The sequence below is a fragment of the Piliocolobus tephrosceles genome, chromosome 4 (assembly GCF_002776525.5).
Source record: "Piliocolobus tephrosceles isolate RC106 chromosome 4, ASM277652v3, whole genome shotgun sequence".
Classification (NCBI taxonomy): Eukaryota; Metazoa; Chordata; class Mammalia; order Primates; family Cercopithecidae; genus Piliocolobus; species Piliocolobus tephrosceles.
Window position 1 is genome coordinate 164,599,294 of NC_045437.1, and position 26,032 is coordinate 164,625,325.

General features: G+C 38.0%; 1 pseudogene; it reads right to left on the reverse strand.

Annotated features, from left to right (window-relative positions):
- Positions 1 to 14,250: 14,250 nt before the first annotated feature.
- The window catches only part of LOC111530784, a 70,458-nt pseudogene continuing 58,676 nt past the window's right edge, over positions 14,251 to 26,032 (reverse strand).

The following is a 26,032-nucleotide window of genomic DNA, read 5'->3' on the forward strand; positions in this document are numbered from 1 at the left end:
AAAATATTTTTTCTCTAACATGACATTTTAAAACTAGAAAAGGCCTTTGAGGCACCTAGACCAAAACCCAAAATTCTTTTTTCTAATTACAAAGAAAGAGTACTGGAGCCATGAAGTCATACCTGAAACCCACATATCCTGACTTCCCATCTCTTTTTGTAGGCCTGTGTATAATCTCAAACTATTCTTATTCTTTGACTTCCGGCTTTAGTCCATAGGTAAGGCAACTATTAATTTTCTATAGATAAAAGGGTTATGTACACTCAAATTTTGAAGAATTTCCTTGGAATTAATTTTTCTCCTGGAGTCCAAGAATATAGCTTGGAAGCTAAACTTTTCAAAGTTATTTGAATGGCACTGTCTCATTCTGTCTTTCTCTGCTCTTTCTGTCCCTTCCCCCCTTTCTTTGTTCCCTTGCCTCCTCTCATCTTTCTCTACTCCCCTTTTGCCTTTCCCTGTCCCCATTTCCCCCACATCTCTTTGGAAAAGTTTCTAGAATTTGATCGCAAAACTTAGTGCAGCAAGTTTTGGGCCTGTTTTAGTTCACAGCTGATTGTAATGAGCCATTATACTTACGACTTTTGAATTGTATTGCTTCATCATTTGTGTGAACCCCCTACTAAGCAGCAGTTTGTACTCTGGTGACAGCAACAGAATCATGTGTTGTTTTCTGAAAGATGTGGCGAGATGGAAGTACTGGAAGTGTGCTACCACTCTGGCAAGACACATTCAGTTTTCCCTTGCTAATTCACATATTTTTTCAATAAGGTGTTATTAGCCAGTCTTGGGGAGCTGAGACAAAAGATGATGTGATTCAGGATCTAGTGAAATGCCAAACTGTGCATCTTTCAGAGTTTTGCAGATAGAACATCATCCATCCATTATCTATTCAAGGAACTACTCTGTGCCAGGTACTGTACAAGACGTTAATGATACAAAGGTGGATGACGCATATATTCTGCTTTGAGGAACTCATGCTTCTTTAGGACGACAGAGAAGTAAGCCAAGGTGATGTGTGAGCTCAGCAGTGGAGCATATCACTCAACAGAGGAGAAAGGGGACTTTAAAAATTATCAGGAATGATTCCTGAAGGAGGTCACAGTTAAACTGCCTCTAAGGATGAATAGGGATTAGCATGTAAAGACAGAAGAGAAATCTAGGTCAATGAATATCATTTGTAACAAACTGATGTTATGACAATAAATGTCCTTCCTGTTCTTGGAACTTCAATGAACAAAAATTTATAAATTTTAGGCAATGTTTTTCAACTCCCAAAACAAAATAAGGAAATTGCAATGATGTCCTCTGTACTAAAGAATTCAGCTACAGAGTTCTAAGCCTGCTCCCTTTTTATGTCCAATCAGATAATTCCAAAAGGTATTATTATCTGTCACACTTGCTCTATTCACCACTTTTTCCTCACCAAACATACATAATTGGCAGCTGATAGTGGAAGAGATGGGGGAAGAACACAAAGGGGAGTACAATGGAGAGATGACTGAGCATTAAGTCAGCAGTCTAGAGTCCACCCACAGCTCCAACCCTCTCCCCATCTCTGATCTTGAAAATAGCATTGAACCCCTCTGTACTTCAGTCCGCTCAACTTTTCATTGGGACAGAACAATATCTTTACTTCTTGACAACATAATGGAGAATAACAAATGAGAAATAAGGAAGTAATATAGAAAGTGTACAGCATTCTACAGATATAAGCTATTACTATCTATATATAGGGTACATATAACAGCCCTGTCTGTGCAAAAATAATGCACATATCCATCTATATGCCAAGGGAATGAAGGGAGCATGCACTGTTTCCCAAAATGATAAACTCCATGTCTGTTCAGTACATAGGTTCTGTGCATTTCCTTTATAGTTCTTCACACCTGTAATAGTTAATGTTCACTTTCTCTGTTAGGTCTGAGATTGTATTATTCACTACCATATTCCCTGCACCTAGTAAACTGCCTGGGAATATGATGAAGGGGAGGAACCAACATAGTTCTCAGTAAATTTAGTCTGACTAAAGAATGAAGATTTTAAACCTGAATTATATAGCAGGTCAACATTTTACTAGCTCTGAAGACATACTATTTTAATTGTACACAAAGTAATGGTTGGAGAGATTAATTTCCAGTGGATTTTCTTACGTGGTACTTTTGGCCAGCTGTGATCCTTTTTGAACATGCATAGGAGTATTCTTAGCCATATTCCATTTATTCAATGCACAGTTGTTAGACAGCTACAATATAGATTTATGGCATTTAACTATGTTCTGTGCAGAGAAACAAGAAGTATTTAATAGGAGCCTCCTATCTATATAAAGTTATCTGGCCATACAAATCAACGAGTGTTCAAGTGTGCAATGAGGAGTTCAGGCCAAAATAGTACAGTAGTTTAAAGGAAGGAAAGACATGGGCTAGTCAGGAAATGACTTCGTGGTGCATTAAAATAATAGCTAATGTTTATTGACTGCTTGCCAAGTGCCAGGCACTGGCCTAACTCTTTTATACATATTAACTCATTTAGTGCTCACAACAACACTTCACTTAGGTACCATTATATTCTCATTTTAAATTCAAGGAAATTATAGCTGAACGTGGCTTAGTAACTTGCAAATTTCCATAGCAATAGAGCTGAATCAGAACCTACGCAGTCTTACTCCAGCACCTACACTCTAAATTACTATAATATGCCCCCTCCAATAAACCTTCAGGGCTGAGTCAGATGTGATTAGTCAGAGAAAATAAATAAGAATGGGGGAAGAGTGAGTAAGAACAAAGTCATGGAGATAGGATAAGAATAGCTCAGTTCGAATGTAGGTATGTTAGGTCATTCTTGCACTGCTATAAAGAAATACCGAAGACTAGGTAATTTATAAAGAAAGGAGGTTAAATTGGCTCTTGGTTCTGCAGTTTGTACAGAAAGCATGGTGTTGGCATCTGCTCAGCTTCTGGGGAGGCCTCAGGAAATGAAAACAAGGGTAGAAGGTGAAGGGGAAGCAGGCACATCACATGGCTGGAGCAGGAGCAAGGGGGTCAGAGCTGTACACGTTTCAACACCAGATCTCATGAGAACTCACTCACTTTTGGGATGATAGTACCAAGAGGATGGTGCTAAACCATTCATGAGAAATCTGCCCCTGTGATCCAACCACCTCCCACCAGGCCCCATCTCCAACATTGGGGATTACAATGGAACATGAGATTTGGGTGGGGATACACATCCAAACCATATCAGTAGGATTACAGCTGAGCAACAGCAGAAGTCTGATTTAGAAAGTTCAGATGAATTGATACTACGAAGTCTTGAAAGATAAACTGAATAACCAGTAGAGACTGGTTACCGAGAGTTTGGCCAAGTTTAAATACGTTAACACAGTGACGTGCAGAGGTATGCAATAGAATCTGTGCCTTCGGTCTTTGAGGCAACAATTATTTTCCCAGAAAGAAGAGCATGCCCATCTCTGAACACTCTGCTTTGGCTGCCTCACCACCATCCCTTGTCCTCTTCCTAACAGCCCTGATTTCCATGTGGGCATCCATCAGGCTCCATGACTGGAGAGGGTGAATGAGGCTAAGCCAATCAGAGACTTTGGGCTCTCTGACAACAAAGACATTCAAATCTGCATTACCTTCAGACTTTTCCTTGAGGTGTTTAGGCAAAGCATGGGGTTGAGAGTAGGAATATGCGGCCAGAGGAGCTAGGCCAGGAATAAACCCGACTCACAAGGTAGAGCACAACAATGAGAAATAGAGCTCAGACTCTCATGATATAACTGACCTATCAATCCCACATGCCTGAAGCCCACCCAACTTCTGAACTCTTCAGAGAGGTGAACCACTATATTCTCTTTGTTATTTAAGCAGGTTTGAGTAGGTTAGCTATTATTACAATAAAATGGTAAGTAATATATTGCTTCATGCTAAGGATTTCACCTTGATTTTAGGACAACTAGAAGCTCTCTCTGAGCTGGGTGACACAGCTCATAATATTATCTCCTTCTTTTCATGACCCGCTCTTCAGGACATCACCTGGACAAATCCCAGTGATTTTTCATAGTTCAGCCCTGAAGCCTCAAATCCCAAGTCAGTATCATCTTTCCCAGGACTGCTGACGTCTCTGCAATCTGGAGCTTATAAAGACACTGGGGTGACCGAGGAATAGCTGTATATCATCCCCAGGGTTTTCACATCAAAGGACCCAGTGGAGGCCTCATCCTGTTCAAAATGACAAATTAAAATGAATCCCAGAGCTTTATTCTCTAAGAACATAAGACATGTTTTCTTTTTGAACATTTCATTGCACTGTCTTCAGAATCAAGCTCTCTAAAGAATGTTATTATACCTTGAGCTTCTTGACACATTTCCTAATAATTTGAAGCTTCTGACATTTATACAATAAAAGATTGCACTCTGCAAAAGAAAAAAAAAATCAATGAATCTTTTTGGCAATCGTCCTAAATCTGTAGAGATTAAGTTCACTTCCCAGACATTGCTATTTCATATCAAACACAGAGTCACGCAGTATAATTAAGATAGTTGTAGAACCATATATTTCATGCCCTAGCTGTCTGCTTTAAACTATCTTGGGAAGTTCAGAAATAATAGGGAAGCTACATCTTAACCAGAGTAATTACATTTGCTAAGCAGAATGGGATGAGCAAGAGCTATGTAAAAGAATAAAATAAATCCACCACAAAACCAAGAACTTCTACATTCATTCTGATATATAAACCTTGCTGATAAAAAAGAAAAAAATAATAAAGGGAATAAAAAGAAGAAAGGCTCACCTCCAGTTACAACTCCCAGGAGAATGGCAGCTATTATTTCCTATTGAGTTGGTACTTACCACACAGAGCCTGAACAATTCATACAGAAAAATAAACCATAACATTCCTGTTTATTATTACTTTAGCTGAGAGGTGGTGACATTAAACAGTTCTGCACTGCTGCTATAAATCAGCAGGCTAGAGATGTTCTCAGCATGGGACTAGGACTCCTTGGAAACCACTCTCATCAAAGCAACCAGCTGTCAGAATTCTTCAAATTAAACTGTTATTACAGTAGTATTCATTAGTCAGTTACTGGCTATTAAGATATTTTTATATCAGCACCATTGACATTGGTTGTTGCTTTTTAATATGCAACTTATATATAAACATGATTCAGTGGCTCATGTGAGGCCGACAGCCTCTATTAGAGCTTGGTGTCCTCTGTCTAAAGGCTACTGCAAAGGGTTGCTGTCTTATCCATGCACACTTGAATTTCTCTGGGAAGCTGGATGTTTGTTCTGGTGGTCGGAGTGGGGAGAGGGCTAGTAATAATATATTTCAACACTAGTATTTGCTCAGCAAATTGATAGCTCAACATCAGAAATTATAACTCTTAAAGCTGTTACTGAGCCCCTGATGACAGTGGTTTATGCTCCTCCAACTTGACACTCTGGGTTTCTGTTTAGATGCTGAGCATGTGTTTAACTTTTGCCTGAAGTCCAAAACTAAACAAAGGATGTAAAATGGAATATGTGGAGAAGTGAAGAGGAGAATCAGTCTACAGGCTCGGGTAGAAAGAAAAAGTATGACAGGTATTAATTGAAACAGTGTTCTTAGCATTTGGAAAAGTTCTTAAGCCTCAATTTAGTTTCAGGGCAAATTTAACCTAAATCATTTTATTCCAACTAGGGAAAAAAAGACACATACTAACTATTAACTGGCTTAGAAAGATTAATATGATACTTATATGCATACCACAAACTCATTCGCACATGGAAACCACAGAGTTTTTACTTTTCCCCAATTCTCACTTTAATCTTCATACAGCATAGAGAATACTAGCCTATTTAATTGAAATAGAGAGAATTCAGTCCAAATTGTTTATTTTGTAGATGACAAAAATGAGACTCAAGGAATTAGCTTACTGGTATCAGCCTTAATTTTGTTTTCCTCCTCTCTGTTTTCTAAAACATGTTGGAGCTCCCTCCTCCACTTGGAAGATAAGACGTTTCCTGATCCTCAGACCCATAAGATGCCAATACACAGCATATAAACAATCTCTGCCTCTGCTGCAAGGAGTTGCAGCATTTCTCATTTCCTCTGACCCAGAATTGAGATACCAGGGGTTCAACACGGGGGTAGGGTTTCACTGGTTGTAACTGGCTTGTGCCAGCTCTTACGAGACAATTGTTAAAGTTTCAGGAATTTTGTGATCAATTAACATCATGTTAGTAGTATTCAATGGACTATTTATATCACAAACACTACAAACGGGCAAAAACCACAAATCAAGGTTGTTGTTGTCGTGGTTACTATTGTTGTTTCTTCTGAAGATCCAGTTGTTACCCAATTACCAGTACACCACTGGTTCACTGCTGAGTCTCTTTGCTACATCCAGACCAGGGAGAGTGTGCTCCACCGATGAACATGGCCACAACCAACCCCCTGAAGTTCATTTACTAAACAAATATTTACTGAATGCCTACCTTATTTCAGATACTTTGGCCACCTCCTACCATTGTGCAGAACAAGTAAGGACTGCCTGCACACCTCAAAGCAGTCTTAAAATTGTGAAAACACATTGTTCCAAATCTCTCAAAGAGATTCACAGAACTATGGGCTTGTAGGATGCAATCTATAGCTTGGTGTCTGTCAAGAGGGGTGCTTTTTCTTATTTACTTAAAGGGACATTCTGGGCCAACAGTGGGCCCTGAATGCTGTGCATATGCTAAAGGCACCGGAGTGTGCAAGCCAGACAAAGTCCTGGCTGCAGAGCTCACCTTCCAGAACTGGAAGAAAATGAACATGATAATTTCAGAATGTGACAGCACCTTGAAGAAAAACCACCAAGAAGATGTGAGAGAAAGACGGAGGTGGTGGGAGGGGTGCTGCTTTGGGGAAGGAGTTCAGGACTGGTCTCTGTGGTCTGCGTAAAGTGCACGCCAAACAGAGAGAACAAGAGCCAGTGCCCAGAGTGAAAAGGGAGTGTGTGTTACTAAGGACAGACAACAGCCCATGTTACTTGGAGCAGAGTGAGAAACACAGGGAAGGGTATGAGTTGGGGACAAAGAGGTAAGCAGGGGCCCTAGTTGTCCATGAAATGGAAGTTAGATATTATTGTTTGGGTAATGAGAAGCTATTGCAATGTTTTAAGCAGTGGAGTGATTTGCATTTTTAAAAGATCATGCAGGCTTTCATATGAAAATCAGATTGTAAGGAAACAAAAGTACGTGCAAGAGACCAGTTTTTACAAGGCTGGATGCCTCTCTCCCCAAATCTGAGTACACACTCCCCAAGATGGGGCTTCTCCTTTGTGTTCTTTATTTTAAAATCTTATCCCTGCACCTCAGCCCAGACTTCCTGACTTAACCACCACTTACCAGTCCAAGACCCAACTTCCATCTCTGAAAGCTTGTGTTTGGTTTTCTTTGATTTATTAACAATATATCATATCATGGTGTCTATACTAGAATAAATCAAAAGATAATTTAAGGAACACAAGGCATCAAAAACAGAACAAGAGCACCAGGACAAAGGAAAAATAATCCTGGTACATGCCAGATTAAATGCTGAGTTTGAGATTAGATTTCATACCAGGGTTATTAGCCTTTGTTAAATCAAGTTTAGTTTAAAGCTGCCTCCTTACATATTTTAAGTTTGGCCTAAAGTTTCTCTGTACAGCATTAACTATAGCCTAAATGGGAGTGTTAAACAGACTATAGTCTACGCTTGTGCCAATCACCAAATTTTGACCAATCAAATGTGGCCAAATATTCAGACCGTGTCCAAATAAGACAAACATCGAACTATAACCAATCCAGTTGTTTCTGTACCTCACTTTAGTTTTCTGTACGTCACTTCCTTTTTCCGTCCATAAATCTTCCACTATGTGGCTGCCCTGGAGTCTCTGAGCCTGCTCTGGCTTGAAAGGCTGCCCAATTTGCGAACTGTTCATTGCTCAATTAAACTCTTCAATTTAATGTGACTGAAATTTTTCTTTTAACACCTTGCGGGGCTAAAGATCCCTTTTCTAAATCGGTTCTAAGTCCTGGAGGCATGTTGGTGTCACCTGAAGGACTTATAAAAATACCTATGCCTAGGTTCAATTCCAAGAGTTTCTGATTTCACTGGTCTATGGCAGAACTGTGATACTGGAGTTTTTTTTTTTTTTTTTTAATCTACCCAAATAATTTTAATGGATAACCATAATTGAAATTATGCTTCTAAATGCATGGGCATTTAGCCAGGAAGAAAGGAAAATTGATATATGGAGCAATAGCAACAAGACCTTCCCACCCTTGAGCCTGAAATGAGGAAGAGTAGTACTACTTTTTTTTTTTTTTTTTTGCCATGAAGGATGCAGGTGGAAAGTTAATTTGCAATACAGAGACCAAATAGCAAAAAAAAGGAAGTATTTCCAGAAATCAGAGCCTTAGCTAAGTCTAGATCTAAGCTATCTCAAAAAAGAAATGTAAGCTGTCTCAAATACTAGATATCTAGAAGTGACTATTTAAGAGCAACTGGCTCTACTTCACACTTATACAATTTAAAATACAAATCTAAAGTGGAATAATGTGAGATCTCTTTCCAAAAGACTTAACTGCCACTCAGATACTCAAAGCTTGAAAGGAAACACATACCCAAATAAATATCAAAAGGGAAGTTCTCTCTTGCCTTCCAACCATCTGGCTCAAACCCCTTCATCTCCCAAAAAATAAACACTAGTCAGGAAATGATACAAAAGAGCAGAGCTGGTGTTGGAGAATTCAGAAGAGGAGAGGCAATGGCACACACTGCTTTCCTACTATGTATCAAGCATTGTGAGGGACATTCCCCAAATTACCCCATTTATCATAAAAACGATCCAGTGTTAGCATCATTTCTATTTCACAGTTGTTTAAACTGAGGATTCAAGTATTAAGTACTTTTATTAAGATCCCACATCTAGAAAGCCACAGAGAAGGGTTCAGAGCTCCAAAACCCACGTTCTTCATTATGCTATGCTTCAATCAGCCAAGATAAGGTGGGGCAAAGGGAATGAAGAAACTAGGCAAATTGGAAATCAGGTAGATACTGAAAAATGTACAAAATTAAGAAGCTGAAGAGAGACAAATGCCAAAATTAAGAAGTTGAAGGTGGACAAATTTCTGCCTGGAATCCCTGACGTAATATCTCTGCTCCCTCCTTTCTGGCACAGAGAGGAATAATTCCAAGTAGGAATTTAACGTGGAATGTTGAGGGACCCCAGGCTAAGAATATGGCATGGACAAGAGAGTCAGCAAAATGAGGGATGGGAGAAGACAGAGCCACCTGGGACTCGTCGCACCAATTGCCGATGACTTGCCTTGTGAGATGGGAGACTCTTTTCTTCCTCCTCACCTATCCCAGAAGAGCATTTCACAGAGACCTACTTTCAAATGTCACATTTCCCACTTTTTCTTTGTAAAACTGTCAAGAACACTTCCTGCCTTCTTGTATGTTTATTTTATGTAGGAGCTTGTTCATTTATGGTGATATGGATAAAAAGAGCTTTGGGATGTTTCTCTTTTCTTTTCGGTTTGCAAAGGGATTTTGAGAGTGCTGAGGAATAGTGTTGTTCTTTCTCTGTGAAATAAACATTTGCTGACATGGACCAAGGAAGCAGAAGTGAATATTTTCTGCCCGCTGCAACACTTCTCAGCTTATTTCGTTTGAGCCACTTAGACACCTCGCTTCTAGTTAAGCAATTTCATACAGAACTCTTTTTTCCATTATGAAATCATTGTTGTTCCTTAAGGGACAAAATATCTTCTCAGCAAATGAAAAACTTGATTCTAATCATTTACTCTACTCAGTAATTAACATTTTGCCAAACTACTAAGAATGCAACGACACACAGAAGAGCATTTTCATGAGGGTTTATGCATGTTTCCCAGCCTGCTTCTTTTTAATTTTTAAAACTCTCACAATAATTCTCTTAAAGATTCTATCAAACTACCTTTCTCAGTCTCTGTGAAATCCGAGTTATTATGAAGACAGACACTATTTATAAATGGCTAGTGGACATCAATATTCTGTCCATTCATTCAGTACCTATGGGCCTTTTTCTTTGTTTTGTTTTGAGTCCCAAAGAACAAGACAAAGATAAAGTCGAACACAAAGCAGTCACTCTTTGCTGAAGAGTGTAATGATATCAGAGGCAGCCAAACTGGTTATCTGTTAGCGAGGCTATTTGAATCCTGCTGCCTCATTGGTTTCCTTGTTATAAAGGTTGCTCTGGCCTTTCCCCACACTTGGAGAAAATTTTATTCATTGCAATGTCACACCTGTGAAATAGAGCTCTTTGATGACAACACTGCCTCAAGATAGAAGGTAACCTTTGCTTCACTATCAGGCAGCTGGGGAAGTGCAGCCATATCTCAGGGCTGTGAGTGATGTCATTGAAAGGCAAGGCTGTTAGAAGGAAAACCAAACACAAAACACTGGACTCCCACTGCATTCTCTCCAATAAGAAGACATTCCATCCGAGAACAACTGTCATGGCTGGGTTGGATTACTCCGAAATTGCCAATGGCACGCCAGAACAAAAGGCATTGATAGCTGCCAGAAACCCAAACTGTGATACAAAAACAATTATGTCATGGTTTCGTAGGTGTGTTTCCTCTTTTTGTTCTGTTGCCGCAAGGAAGAGAACTTTATCCCTATAGATAAAACTCAAAGGTAGAAGGCCAAACTGAGAAAAGATGGTGTTGGAGACTTTTTAAATTTCTAGTGAAATCTGGTGACGCTTCTAACCCACAACTCCTAGCTCAGACTTTAAGTTGGTAGTTACTCAGCTTACTCTTACTTTAACATAAAATAAAAGCAGTTTCTCTGTTTAGAGATGTATAAGCCTCCATTAAAAAAAAAAAAAAAATCAGAGACTTCTTTATGATCTGCTTTATTCTGAAATAATAACTTTTCTTAAGTGTATGCTATTCTTAAGCTCAGTATAAAAGAAACTTTGAACTATTGACCTTATGGATGATAGGGGCAGGTACCATTCACAACCTTTTCAAGCAGCCATTTCAATTTTCTGAGGGTGAATTTTTTTCCCTCATATTAGGCAACTCTGGTATCTTTAAAGATTAATTATTCACTTTGTGAATTTTCTGGACCTTTTGTTCCTTTTCTTTCTCTCTCCTGCTGCATTATCATGACATGACTATTCACCCTGTGTCAAAGGGAACTCAAGGATATAGAACTCACACCAGCCAGCATGGCTCCTTGGAAACAAGTTTGGCAAAGAATATCGTGGGTGAGGAAGTACTGGGAATTTCTAGCTAAAATAAAGTTTTAAGAGTTTTCCATGGATTTTTTGGCTTTCTTTGGTCTCAACATTTCCAATCGAAACATAATTGAAATACAACTGTTTCATGTATCAGCATTTGAACACAGCACAATCCATTGATGTAGTATGATGTTTGGAGTAGTGGAACATCTGGTAAGAAACAGGGGTTCTGACACTTGTCTAAACTATAGATGTTGTAATTGTTACTTTTCTATCCAGTGTTTATAGAAGAGTAGAATTTTCCACATTGTTGACATAATTTATATATTAAAATCATATGGAGATGTTGTTTCAAGACATACATATGTAGTATCCAAGGCTAGAGATTCTAATTTAGTTGTCTGTGATGGGGATGAAGCATGTGTGCTTTTTAAAACTTTCTAGGTGCTTCTCAACTAGACCACTAACTGAAAACCAATGGTGTAAAGATTTATTTTTTTATACTTTTTAAAAATGACATTTAAAAATTTTTAAGTTAAAAAAAAATAAGTAAATAAATAAATAAATAATTTTAAGTTACATCTCCACTATGTATTTTATTTTTTGTTTGTGTTTTTTTGTTGTTGTTGTTGTTATTTTTAAGACGAGGTTTCATTCTGTTGCCCAGGCTGGAGTGCAGGGACAGGATCTTGGCTCACTTCAACCCCTGCTTCTTGGGCTCAAAAGATTCTCCCACCTCAGCCTACTAAGTAGCTGGGACTACAGGTGTGCACCACCACATCCTGCTAATTTTTTATATTTTTTTGTAGAGGAAGGATTTTGTCATGTTGCACAGGCCAGTCTCCTACTCCTGGACTTAAGCAATCCACCTGCCTCAGCCTTCCAAAGTGCTGGGATTACGGGCTTGAGCCAGCTCATGGGACTCTACTATCTACTTTAAAAAGAATCTCCTGGATACTGTTTAAATGTCTTATACATGGTATCTGTATTTCCATGGTCAAATTTTCTCAAGATCCACTCCATTAAGTTGCATGCTAAGATCCTGATGGCTGTATTCATTTTAGTTGGCAAAATTAGATTTCTCAATCTCATCAATTAGGGAACAGACATATAAATTCCTGTTGTCAAATGTTTAACTTTAAAATTACACGCTGTAGAGTAAACAAAAGATTGGAGTATGAGTCAGAAATGTGGGTTCTAAACACAACCATGCCACTAACTTAGAGGTCAGTATCTGCATTGGTTAAATGTGGGTTGGATTTAGGTGTGGCCTGAGATCCTGTTCAGATTCAGCATATGTGATCCCATTTACACTCTGATCCTGTGTGAAATGGACTGGCAGTTGCTAACAGAAATAACGAGTGCAGGAGAGGTTGCCTTTGCTGCTTTCCAGAGGGTTGCTGTAGCTATCAAGTCAGGAATACCCAGGAGCTAAGCTTCCTCTGTGCCATCTGCTCCAGCAAGTAATGGCTTAGTTCACACAACCCGCTGTCTAGGTAGCAGGCCTTGGACTGTCAGCTCACCCGTCAACTTCAGTCCTGTTAGATTCATGACCCCTAAAGGTATTAGTTGCCTGATTAACTGACTGATGATGACTGACATGTATACACAATTAACTCTTTAGTCTCACTAGCCCTCAAATGAGACCCATATGTTCCTAATCTACAAATATGCTTTAGTCTCTCCTCCCATGGTGAAATCACAATTGGGCACTTCTCGGGAGATATAGACCAGTGATTTTTAAGCACCTTTGCAGTCACGCAAAATTTCCACTCCATTGACTGTTCCATACCACACTTGATAATGCCTGTCTTTTATATGTGATTTTACAGCCATCTACAGAGATTACACATAGAGAAGTACACTTTTTTTTTTTTCTTTGCCAAATCATTCTTAAGCTACCGCTGACTTAGTTTGTCTCCATTGTTTGCATCTGGACATTTGGGCTACAAATAATTTTTCCACTAAAACAATTTCTGTTAAAAATACTCTATACACATATCAACAACACTAGTTAAATACTAACACATCGTACTGTGTGTACTAATATGCAAATACGTGATTCACGGTAAGAGTTGCTTATTTGTGCATCTGTGACATGAAGTAAGTTGAATTATCACTTTTAATTTAGAAATGCCTACAATTTCTTGAACATGGAAATAAGTAAGGCTTGGATGGGTAGATTTTAGTAGACCTAACAGCCCTTTGCCAGTTTAAATATATGCCACCTACTTTGCTTTTTAGAATCCTTCCAAGTGGCTTTCTTATAAAGAAGGAAGAAAATCTGTTTTCTATATCACGCTCATTTCCTGAGGATAGTAAGCCATTGAGGAAAGGAACAATATCTAGTCTTTATTTGTACCCCAAAGTGGCAGTTCTCTGTGCTTCACATGAGTCAATAGCCCAGATTATCATATATTCTCCCCATGTGTCCAAACATTGACCCACACTTCATCCATGCATTCAACAAAACCATCCTGTGAGTTTCTACTATGGATAAGTACTCTACACGGCAGTAACTGTAGTACTCTACAGTGAGCAGTGTGCAAGGAGACACCATCCCTATGGCTCAAAGAAGACCAATAAAAATAAGTAAATAAATGAATAAAAAAGATATATTTTGGAGAGTATTAAATGCTAAGAAAGAAAAAGAAGGGCAATGTGATAGATGTAAGCTAGAGAATTATTTTCTTTGTTTACTAATAAAAAAACTATACTTAGTAGCACTCAGAATGTCAGCAAAACAGCTGCAACTTTTTTTTTTTCAATTACAGAGTGATATTCAGTTAACAGAACAACCATGATTTCATATAAGCTGCATCAGAGACAACTAAAGATAAAAAAACCACCATCCTTATATATAACTAATTCGTGCTGTGTACCAAAAACAACCTGCTTTATATTTCCATGCCAATTTGCAACCTCCGTACTGTACCAGGCAAGGTTAGTGGCTTTGGAAAATGCCACCAGCATGGGCTATTTAAAGACACATGTGGTAGTATGTTAACTACATAATAAAGACACTACAGTTTAAAAACAAATCATCCACAGCCTTATGTTTCCATTTTTGTTTTAATTCAAAGGAATGCATTGTGTATGGGGCAGGGTAAGTGCTTTTTAGAACAGAAAAAAACACTTTGCTAGAACCGACTTTTTCATCATCATCATCTTCATGCTCCTCATCTTCCTTTTCTTGCTTTTTTTTCAGCCTTGACAACTCCCTTTTTTACTGCATCAAGTAGGCAGCAGTATGCTTTTCATATTTTCCCATCAGCTTTGCAGCCTTCTTGTCATAAGGCTGCTCATCATCTTCAGCAGTGCTATTGTACATCTCTCCCAGTTTTGTTGCTACATCACCAATGGATAGGCCAGGATGTTCTCCTTTGATTTTTGAGCGATTCTTGAACTTTTTTGTTTCCCCTTTAGGAGGGATATAGGTTTTCATTTCTCTTTTGTAATGGGCCTCATATGCCATGGCCATGTCTTCACATTTTTCCTTTCTCTTTAGCAGACATGGTCTTCCATCCATCTCAGCACTTCTTAGAAAATTCTGAGAAGCTGATTAAACCATCTGAGCTCTCCTCTTGCGCTGCTCCTGACAAGTTTGTACAAAGAATATGTACGATGATATTTTGCCTCTTGGCTTTTTAGGATCTCTTTCTCCTGTGTTTGGTTATTTTGCACAGTGCCTCTTACTTGCCTGAGTGCTGTCTCTATGGAGCTCAATGGACAGCAGTGGCTCTGAGAGTGGGAGCCAGATGCCCAGAGGATTACTTTAGATTAAGAAGGGAAGAAAAGCTGTGCTGAGGAGGCAGCAATTTAAGTTGAACCTTAATGGGAAAAGAAAAACTAGCAGGTGACATGAAGAAAGAGAATCCAACGGCTGAGGCCCCAAGACAGCCACAAACATGGTGTTTTTGAAGAACAAAAGGCCAGTTGTATGGGCAAGATGGAGAAAAGAGAAAGAGATCAGAGAGGGAAGTGTAAACCACAGCAAAAAGGTTGGATATTATTCTAAGTGCCCCAGTGAGCTGTGAAGGACTCGTTTACATGTAGTAAAGAGCCCTGAGAAGTATTGCCTGACTTATATTTTCAAAACTGGTTACTTCATGGAAATCGGATTGCAAGGAGCAACAGTAGAAGAAGACATGGGAGGCAACAGCCCCTTCCTTATGGGATAATTATGAGGCACATAGAGGAGTCTTACATATTTTCAGTATTAATGAACGCTAGGCATCAGTGTAATTTGTCTTCTTCCTTCTTTTCATTTTCCTTCTGGTTCTCCTGATGATGATAAAGATAATCCTAATTATCATTACTAGAACTTTCATAGTTCACCTGTGAGGTGATAATGGGCTTGAACTAGGAGGTTATTGCTGGAGATGAAGGAAAGTGAATGAATTTGGAAAATGGTTTGTGGTTACTACTTATCTTTTGATGCCCAGATCGTCCCAAATCCTCTGTGACATTTCCCCTACAACCATCACTTCTTCCTCAATATACCTACAGTACCAGTCATTTGGCTATTATGGACATTCTCTTCTTGAGTCTTCTAGCCAATTCTGTGTCTAAAACTCATTCAGAAAAAGAAAGCATTTGTAAGCATTGTTGAAATGTTGATGCTCAGATTTAATGTTTTTTTTTTTTTGTTTGTTTTGTTTTTTGAGGCAGAGTTTCAGTCTTCTAGCTCAGGGTGAGGTCCAATGATGTAATCTCCACTTACTGCAACCTCTGCCTCCTGGGTTCAAGTGATTCTCCAGCCTCAGCCTCCTGAGTAGCTGGGACTACAGGCACCCACGACCATGCCTGACTACTTTTTGTATTTTCAGTAGAGACAGGGTTTCACCATTTTGGCCAGACTGCTCTCAAACTCCTGGCCTCAGGTGATTCACCTGCCTCAGCCTCCCAAAGTGCTGAGATTACAGGCGTGAGCCAGCCCGCCCGGCCATAGTTCTTACTCAGTATCCTTACTCAGTAGGGTGAAGGAAGAAATCCGCATTTCAATACAAATACAGATCATGATTCAGATCATGGTGGCTTGTCAATCTCACCTGAAGGAATACTCATCCAGATCAGGACTGGAGATATTTAGAAGTCATTCATGATATATATAGCATTAAAACCAGGGACATGGATGCAACTATGTGGAGATAGTACATAGACGAAGGAGAGGGAGAGGCTTAGAACACAACCTTGGGAAAACTTGACATCTAAGAGACAGGTGACAGAAGACTCTCAGGAAAATAAAAAGAAAGCAAGCCAAGAGTTTTGTCAGTAAAGCCTAAGAGCAGGATTTCAAAAAGATGTAGTCACAATTCATTCCTACAGCAATATTTTTAGATGGCCTTCTTTGTGTTAGGCACAGGGATGTAGCAGAGAATAAGACAAACAAAAATCCCTGCTTTCAGAAAATGTGCAACCATTCCTCAGAATTCCTCAGAATTAGTGGGAGATGAAAAAGTGGAAACAGGAATTGTGAGTTACCCTTTCTACATGGTCATAAAGCAGACAAAGGAACAAAATCCATATGGCCTCTCTCTGCCACTTACCTTTGAGTTGTATAACCTCAGTGACACTACATTTCTACCAAGAAGTGAAAATTTAATTTTGAACTCTAACAAACAAAATTATAGATTTTGAAAGAGCTAAAATACTTTCAAGTCCCTGGAACCAGGAAGAACAAAAATAGAATTATTTGCAAAATAGTCCAAAAAACTAACATATGACAATAACAATGCTTTGGTTTCCAGAAGAAAAAAAAAAATCAGGGTATTTGAAGGTTAGCAAAAGGAACAAAGGTGAATTAATAAATGCACAACAATCAAGCATGCAAATTATAAGATTAATATTCTGCAAAGTTGTTGTGACACTTTTTTAACCGCATAAAAAAAGAGGTAGAAAGGAATTCAAGACCAACTCGAATATACAAATATATGATTCACACCCATTTCCTCCCTTCCTGACTCATTTCCTCCTGCTCTTTTGTCCACAAACTAAAAACAGCAGTCAGGTCAGGGAAATTAGTTGAAAATTCATACTGCCATTCTCTGTTAAACCCTCAAAAACTAGCTGGGGTGTCAAAATGCCTTATTCTAAACTTAGAAAACCTAAACATCATTTCCCATTAGCAAAATAAGATGTTCATTTTTGGAGGTATAGTCTTTAGTTATCAAGACAATTGAGTCTCTCCAAGAATACATTAAAATTTTTTCATCTTTTTGGATTTTTCCATGATTTTAACATGAAACCAATCAAAACTCCAAATATTTTTGGAGTGCACAGTATATTCAGCAAAATGATACTACATTGATAATTAACCTAAAAACATATGAAAACTATCACAAAAGTTTATAAAGAAAATGAAAGTACATTTCTTCCTCATACTAAATAAATTTCAGATGGACCGAGAATACAAAGAGAAAAAACAGAACCACACAAAGTCAAGAAGAAAAAAGACAGAAATTTATTTATAATCATAAAATAGGTAATACTTTGTTTCAAACAGTACACAAAACCCAGAATTGATAGAGTGTCTGACTTGATAAAAATTTAAAACATTGTATAATAAAACATTTACTGAAGTTGAGTGACAAATACAAAAGAAGTACTTGGAATGATTATCATAAGGAGTTAATTTTCTTAATTTCCAAAGAGTTCACGCAATACGTTAAGAAAATGCGAAATAAACCAATTAAAAAATGGCAAGCAGGGCAATCAGGCAGGAGAAAGAAATAAAGGGTATTCAATTAGAAAAAGACAAGTCAAATTGTCCCTGTTTGAAGATGACATGATTGTATATTTAGAAAACCCCATCATCTCAGCCCAAAATCTCCTTAAGCTGATAAGCAACTTCAGCAAAGTCTCAGGATACAAAATCAATGTGCAAAAATAACAAGCATTCTTATCCACCAATAACAGACAAACAGGGAGCCAAATCATGAGTGAATTCCCATTCACAATTACTTCAAAGAGAATAAAATACCTAGGAATCCAACTTACAAGGGATGTGAAGGACCTCTTCAAGGAGAACTACAAACCACTGCTCAACGAAATAAAAGAGGACAAAAACAAATGGAAGAACATGACATGCTCATGGATAGGAAGAACCAATATCGTGAAAATGTCCATACTGCCCAAGGTAATTTATAGATTCAATGCCATCCCCATCAAGCTACCAATGATTTTCTTCACAGAATTGGAAAAATCTACTTTAAAGTTCATATGGAACCAAAAAAGAGCCTGCATTGCCAAGATAATCCTAAGCCAAAAGAACAAAGCTGGAGGCATCACGCTGCCTGACTTCAAACTATACTAAAAGGCTACAGTAACCAAAACAGCATGGTACTGGTATCAAAACAGAGATATAGACCAATGGAAGAGAACAGAGCCCTCAGAAATAATACCACACATCTACAACCATCTGATCTTTGACAAACCTGACAAAAACAAGAAATGGGGGAAGGATTCCCTATTTAATAAATGGTGCTGAGAAAACTGGCTAGCCATGCGTAGATACCTGAAACTAGATCCCTTCCTTAAACCTTATACAAAAATTAATTCAAGATGGATTAAAGACTTAAATGTTAGACCTCAAACCATAAAAACCCTAGAAGAAAACCTAGGCAACACCATTCAGGACACAGGCATGGGCAAGGACTTCATGTCTAAAACACCAAAAGCAATGGCAACAAAAGCCAAAATTGACAAATGGGACCTAATTAAACTAAAGAACTTCTGCACAGCAAAAGAAACTACCATCAGAGTGAACAGGTAACCTACAGAACGGGGGAACATTTTTGCAATCTATTCATCTGACAAAGGGCTAATATCCAGAATCTACAAAGAACTCAAACAAATTTACAAGAAAAAAACAACCCCATCAAAAAGTGGGTGAAAGATATGAACTGACACTTCTCAGAAGAAGACATTTACGCAGCCAACAGACACATGAAAAAATGCTCATCATCACTGCTCATTAGAGAAATGCAAATCAAAACCACAATGAGATACCATCTCATACCAGTTAGAATGGCAATCATTAAAAAATCAGGACACAACAGGTGCTGGAGAGGATGTGGTGAAATAGGAATACTTTTACACAGTTGGTGGGACTGTAAACTAGTTCAACCATTGTGGAAGACAGTGTGGTGATTCCTTAAGGATCTAGAACTAGAAATACCATTTGACCCAGCCATCCCATTACTGGGTATATGCCCAAAGGATTATAAATCATGCTGCTATAAAGACACACGCACATGTATGTTTATTGTGGCACTATTCACAATAGCAAAGACTTGGAACCAACCCAAATGGCCATCAATGATAGACTTAGATTAAGAAAATGTGGCACATATACACTATGGAATACTATGCAGCCATAAAAAAGGATGAGTTCATGTTCTTTGTAGGGACATAGATGAAGCTGGAAACCATCATTCTCAGCAAACTATCTCAAGGACAGAAAACCAAATAACCCATGTTCATAGGTAGGAATTGAACAATGAGAACACTTTGACACATAAAAGGGAACATCACATACCAGGGCCTGTCGTGGAGTTGGGGGAGGGGGGAGGGACAGCATTAGGAGATATACCTAATGTAAATAACAAGTTAATGGGTGCAGCACACCAACATGGCACATGTATACATATGTAGCAAACCTGCATGCTGTGCTCATGTACCCTAGAACTTAAAGTACCAAAAAAAAAAAAAAAAAAAGGCAAGAAATACGAGCAGAGGCTTCATAGCATAAGAAATATTATTTGTTATTAAAATAAATATAAAGATTCTTCCCTACATTCATAACTCACAAACTAAAGTAATTCCTATGACAACTGCATGACTTGGGGGTACTATTATTAGCCCTCTTTCAGATGGATAGTCAATTGTTTGAATATCATTTGCTTAAAAGTCCCTCTATGTCCCATTGATTAGCAATGCTACAGCTGCTATGTGGTAAATTCTTCTATGAACTTAGTTATTACTGGGCTCTCTGTTTCACTGGTTTAGTTGTCTATCCCTGAACAAATGTCACAGTATCTTAATTACCATTGCTTTATAATAAGTTTTGATATACGATAAGCAAAGTTCCCCCATGACAGTCTTCTTCAGAGTTTTCTAACTATTTAGGGGTCTTTACCCTTTCATAAAGTCTCAGAAAAAATCCATTTTTTCTGTTCCACAAAAGAAAACTTGTAAATAGGAATAGGAAGTTATAAATATATTTGTGGAGAATTAACATCGTTTCAAAATTGAATATTCTCCCCCATGAACATGGTATAGCAATTCATTTATTTTGGTTTTCTATAATTTTCTTCAATAATATTATATAATTTTTAGGTAACTTGCAAAATATCCTTTTTAAGAATTATTTTTAGTTACAGAAGACTTTTGTTTACTAACTACCTTTTTCTTATGTAGAAAATGTTAACCAACTTTTTGGGTAGAGTTGTAGCAACAAATACCACACACTCAACATTAGTAAGAACTGGATTCTGGGAAGAAAGAAAGAAAGTGCTTATCAGCCAGAGTCTTAACACATAAAAATAACAGCCTTTCTCTATATATCTGTGTTTACCTCTCCTGATCAACCTGACTTCCAAGAATGTCTTAATGATCCACAAAAGGGAAGTTTCCTTCTTATTACAAGTAAACAAACTTCGAAAGAGTAAACTGATAGTATCCAGTTGAAAAGGGGTCAAAAATACACATTTGAAAGATAATTAAATTATTCAAATAGTAATATTCCATTAAAAGTCTGTACAAGAGTAATGATCATGGTTCAAGGGAGTAATACATTAAGAAATTTTTTGCTAGTTGAGTCTTTAACTTTTAGAATCACATGACATAATCTGTTGATTAAAGAAAATTATCTCCTTTTCAGTAGCACTCAAAAATCAGGAACAATTATCCCAACTCATTTCTTTGTAAAGATGTTCACATTTCAAATTTACTAATGATATTACAGTGAACAGTGAAAGGAGAGGGTCTTAGAAGAAATGTGGGTTTAAAAAACAAATACAATAATTAACACAAATTATTTTCCTCCTAAAATTCTACTGACCATGCTTGCTTTATTATACAGTCTCTCTCTTGTAGCCATTCTCATTTTTTCTTAATGCTCATAACCATGACAACTTTATTAAATGAATACCCAATAGCACTATGCTAAACTTAAAGGATATATAGGAATAAGATAATTATCAAACCCCAAAAAGAAACTTAAAATATTTTTGTGAAGGTAAGAAATATCAATATGGACTAATTAGTAAACAAATATGCATAACATAGACAACAGATCAAGCATCTGTCTGCTGGAAAACAAAACAAAAAAGAAAGCAAAACTTAGATTTTCCAAAGGAATTCTATGAAATATAAACTAAAAGGAAATAGAAAGGATATTTCTATTTTCCTAAATTCTGGTGTCTAACTTCTCTGAATGTCTATGCCAGTTTATTTTAGGCCGAGAGCACCAACATAGAAAGCTAAAGTGTTAATATGAAGGATTCAGTAGTACATTATTGCTTCTTTTTATTCTCCCTTCAGTAATAGGGAATGGCCTACTCAATTATTTTGTCCAACACTTAGTTTGCATTTGCAAAAAGAAAAATGACCATTCTCCATTGTTTGTGTGATTACTGCATCATGTCTAAGCTCCTGGAGTACACATTGTTCACTGCTTGAACGTGCCCATGTTGGGCAAAGTGTTGCTCCCACTGGGTTAAACCAATCTCTACAAAGTAAAGTTCAGCATGGTAACGGTTCCTGTTTGTTCATTAAATAGTGTTTTGCACATAGTGGGTACTCAATAAAAACTTGTTGAATAAACAGTAGTTTATTTAGACCTGTCACAGAAAATAATATTTGGTACATAATAGTAGGAAGGCCACATACAAGAGTAGGCTGTAATAGTGAACACCTGGTTAGGCTGTGTGAATCATGCTCCTTTCAAGCAAGGCCTGTAAGTGATATAACTGTTTTGCTATATGTGTCCTTGGATTTTTGTGGTATCTTTCCCTAGTTTGTCAGTTTTTTGACAAGGGTATAATATTTTATAAGAAGAGATTTCAAATCTATAAATATAGTAATTTCTTCTCACGATTATTCAATATTGAGGGAAAATATTTTAAAACATAACACACTTGGACATTTACAAGTAGATAGTACCATTTTATTGGATGAAGACGAGCAAGGATTTTGATAATGTTTATATCAGTTAACTCACTTTTTTCTTTAAACAGGATAAAAGATAACAACCCCTGCCCCTGCCTTCTTTGCTGTCAACATGCAACATAGAAGGTGGTTGTGAGGCAGAGAGACAAGTAAATTTCAACTTTATGGATAACCTTTGTTACTGAACAACAACAACAAAAAAATCTCGATCTTGGCCTTCAAAGCTCTCTGATGTAGAAGTTAATGTCAACTTCAGCCTTTGTCCAGCATTAACAATGACCATAATATTTAAATATTAAAACTTATTTCAACATTGAAATAGCTAGAATTTAGGGATGCTCATGAATAATAATTTTTTAAAAAGAAGTCTCTATGAAGAGGAATTTACTCTGAACATATCCTTGGCTCTTCCTGCTCTTTAATCACTCTACTCCACAAAAAGTGGAGTGATCTGCCCAAAGGGTGTCTGAAAGCCAAATCTGGGCATGCGCAGCTCTCTCAGCCCTTCTGCCTCTTGAGAGCCTGCACCCTTAGTACCTCCTGAGGCTATTACCAGGGATGATGGCTGGGGAGCGTGTTAGTTTCCTGAGACTGTTTTAACAAATTGCATCACATTTAGTGGCTTAAAACAACAGGAATTCATTATCTCACTGTTCTGGAGGTCCAAAGTCTGCATTCAGTTTCACTGGGAGGAGATCAAGGTGTCCACCGGCTATGCTCCCTCAGGAAAAGGGAGAAGAAGTTCATTCCTTGCTTATTCCAGCTTCTGGTGGCTGCCTGCTTTCCTTGGTTTGTGGGGTTGCATCATTTCAATCTCTGCCTCTGCATTCGTATTGCCTTCACTTCTTATCTGTCTAATCTCCACCTGCCTCTCTCATAAGGACACTTCTGCAAGTATTTAAGGTCCACCTTGATAAACCAGGAAAATCTCACTTCAAGAAGCAGCTTTTTTTTTCTTTTTTTTTTTTTTTTTTTTTGAGATAGAGTCTCGCTCTGTTTCCCAGGCTGGAGTGCAGTGGCGCAACCTTGACTCCCTGCAAACTCCACCTCCTGGGTTCACGCCACTCTCCTGCCTCAGTCTCCCAAGCAGCTGGGACTACAGGCGCCTGCCACCATGCCTGGCTAATTTTGTGTGTGTGTGTTTTTAGTAGAGCCAGGGTTTCATCACGTTTGCCAGGATGGTCGTGATCTCCTGACCTCATGGTCCGCCTGCCTCGGCCTCCCAAAGTGCTGGGATTGCAGGCGTGAGCCACTGTGCCCAGCCAAGAAGCTTTATTTAATCACATCCACAAGTCACAAGAATCAGGATCTAATATCTTGCCATTAGAGGGTCAAGTCTGCCCTGTCTGTGTAATTATGACAGACCAGGCATCTCCCAAATGCTGCTCTATTTGGCCCACAGACCAAGTTACATCCCCCAACTTAAACTATGACCATGATAAAGCTGATTTTTTGATTTATCAATCTCTTAATCCTTATTTGTCAGCATATTCAGAACATGAACAGGGAAAAGGCCGCCTTGAAACTGAATAGGGGAAATGAAATGAAAATAATGGCATAGATAATAGCAGCTGACTACTTGAGAAACCTCCTTTTACCGTGTATCAATGTAAAGAAGAAGCAAAAGCAAAATAAGATGAGGGGACAGAGGGGAGGCAGAGCACTGAGATCTAGACCTAATTCAACTACTACATGCATATTCATTATGCACAGTGGAGTATCTACATATGGCACCTGAAAAATATCACTGAATTAATAATTTAAGTCATGATTACGCCTCTAATTTCCTACCATATTCTACTAAATAGACATTGTAATGAAAAGCATATTTTATTTACAATTATAGTTTATAAACCCAAATGTAAACTGACAGTAATGAGAAGATGGTGTCACTAAATCCATTTTAATGTAAATTGCCACATTTAAGATATTCTGAAAGCAGTGAGGGCAGTTAATGAACCTAGTCCTGCTATCCTTGTCAGAAATGCCTGGCTTAAACCCTGATCGTCTGTTTCAGACTGGATGATGATCACTTCCTCATCATTTAAGTGTTTATTGTTTCTCCTCGTGATACTCTAATTATAACTGTTTTTCTTCCTTGCCCCCTCCCAGCTATCAGCAAACCTGCTTTAAATTAGAAAGGAACAACTCTTTGGCTATAAACACAAATCTGTCTCCCAAGCGAGAGCTCACTTGCTGCGTGTAGAGCAGGGAAAGGGATGATGTAACAAGGGTAATTATAACCTGAGCTAGCTGGTGTCACTGAAAAGAAGGGCCTGTGAGCATTTCACTGTGAATGATCATACCCACGCCTCTGCTGACATGAAATGCCAAGTGTTAGTGCTTTGGTTCTCAGACAGCTTTAAGTCTAAGAATGAAAGTTTTAATTGAAGAATGTGCTACAAAATGCTCTACTTGCTGCAGCGATGCTATGATAAGGTACAGGGTTTTTTTGTTTTGTTTTTTGGTTTTCTTTTTTTTTTTTTTTTTTTTTTGCCTCTCTCTAGAACTGGAAGCTACTCTTGTACTTAAGGCCAGGATTTTAGAAAGGAGCCATGAGAAGAATGATCCAGACTAAAGGTGAGAAGGTAAAGAAAGGAAGAGTTTATTTAACAGTTCTTTTTTTCTCTCTCTCTCTTTTTTATTTCTTCCCTCAAAAATGTGTTCTCTTGGTGATATTTTAGTTTGTATTATCCAGAGACCTACAACAATCTGATGAAAATTTATAGAAACTAGAGAAAATAATGACGAATAGGTCAATACCCACCCTTAAATTCATATAGAAAGTAAATGATTTGGGAAAAATAGTTGCAATTGCTATCATATATAAAGTCTTCATCTTATGAATAAACTCTTAGAACTTGAGTTCAAAAATATCAAAAATCCAATAGAAATATGGGCAACAAATATGAACAAACATTCCATTAATACAAATAAATATAAATGTTAAGATGTTCAATCTCATTCATAAAAAGAACAGTGCAAATTAAAGTAGCACTGAGATACTCTTTCTCACCAATCATCAGATTGGCAAAAATCTCAAAGACTGGCAACACATTCTGTTTGTGAAGATGTGGGGGAACAATCTCATCAATTGCTGATTTGATGAGAGTGCAGAATGGTCCCTAGAAAGGGTGTACTTGTTTTCTGTTGCCGCTATAATAAATGACCACAACTTCAGAGGCTTGAAACAAGACCAACTTATATTCTTGTAGTTCCGTGTATCAAAAGTCCAACACAGGTCTTGCTGGGCAGGGCTGCTTTCCTCATTGTAGACTCCAGGGGAGAATTCATTTCTTTGAAGTTACAGGACAATGCCCTTGTTTTCTCACTCATCCAGGTTGTTGGCAGAATTCTGTGTGCTGTGGCTATCAGCTGAGAGCCATTCCTAGTCTCCCAAGGCTGCCTGAATTCTTTGGCTCATAACCTACTTCTTCCATCTTCAACGACAGCAAAGGCAGATCGAATGCTTCTCAAAACATATCTCTCAACAACTCTTCTGGCTTCTTACACTTTAAAGCACTCATGTAATTAGATTGGGCCAAGATAATCCAAGATGACTTCCTCATTTCAAGATCCTGAAGTTTAATCACATGTTTAAAGCATCCTTTGCCATG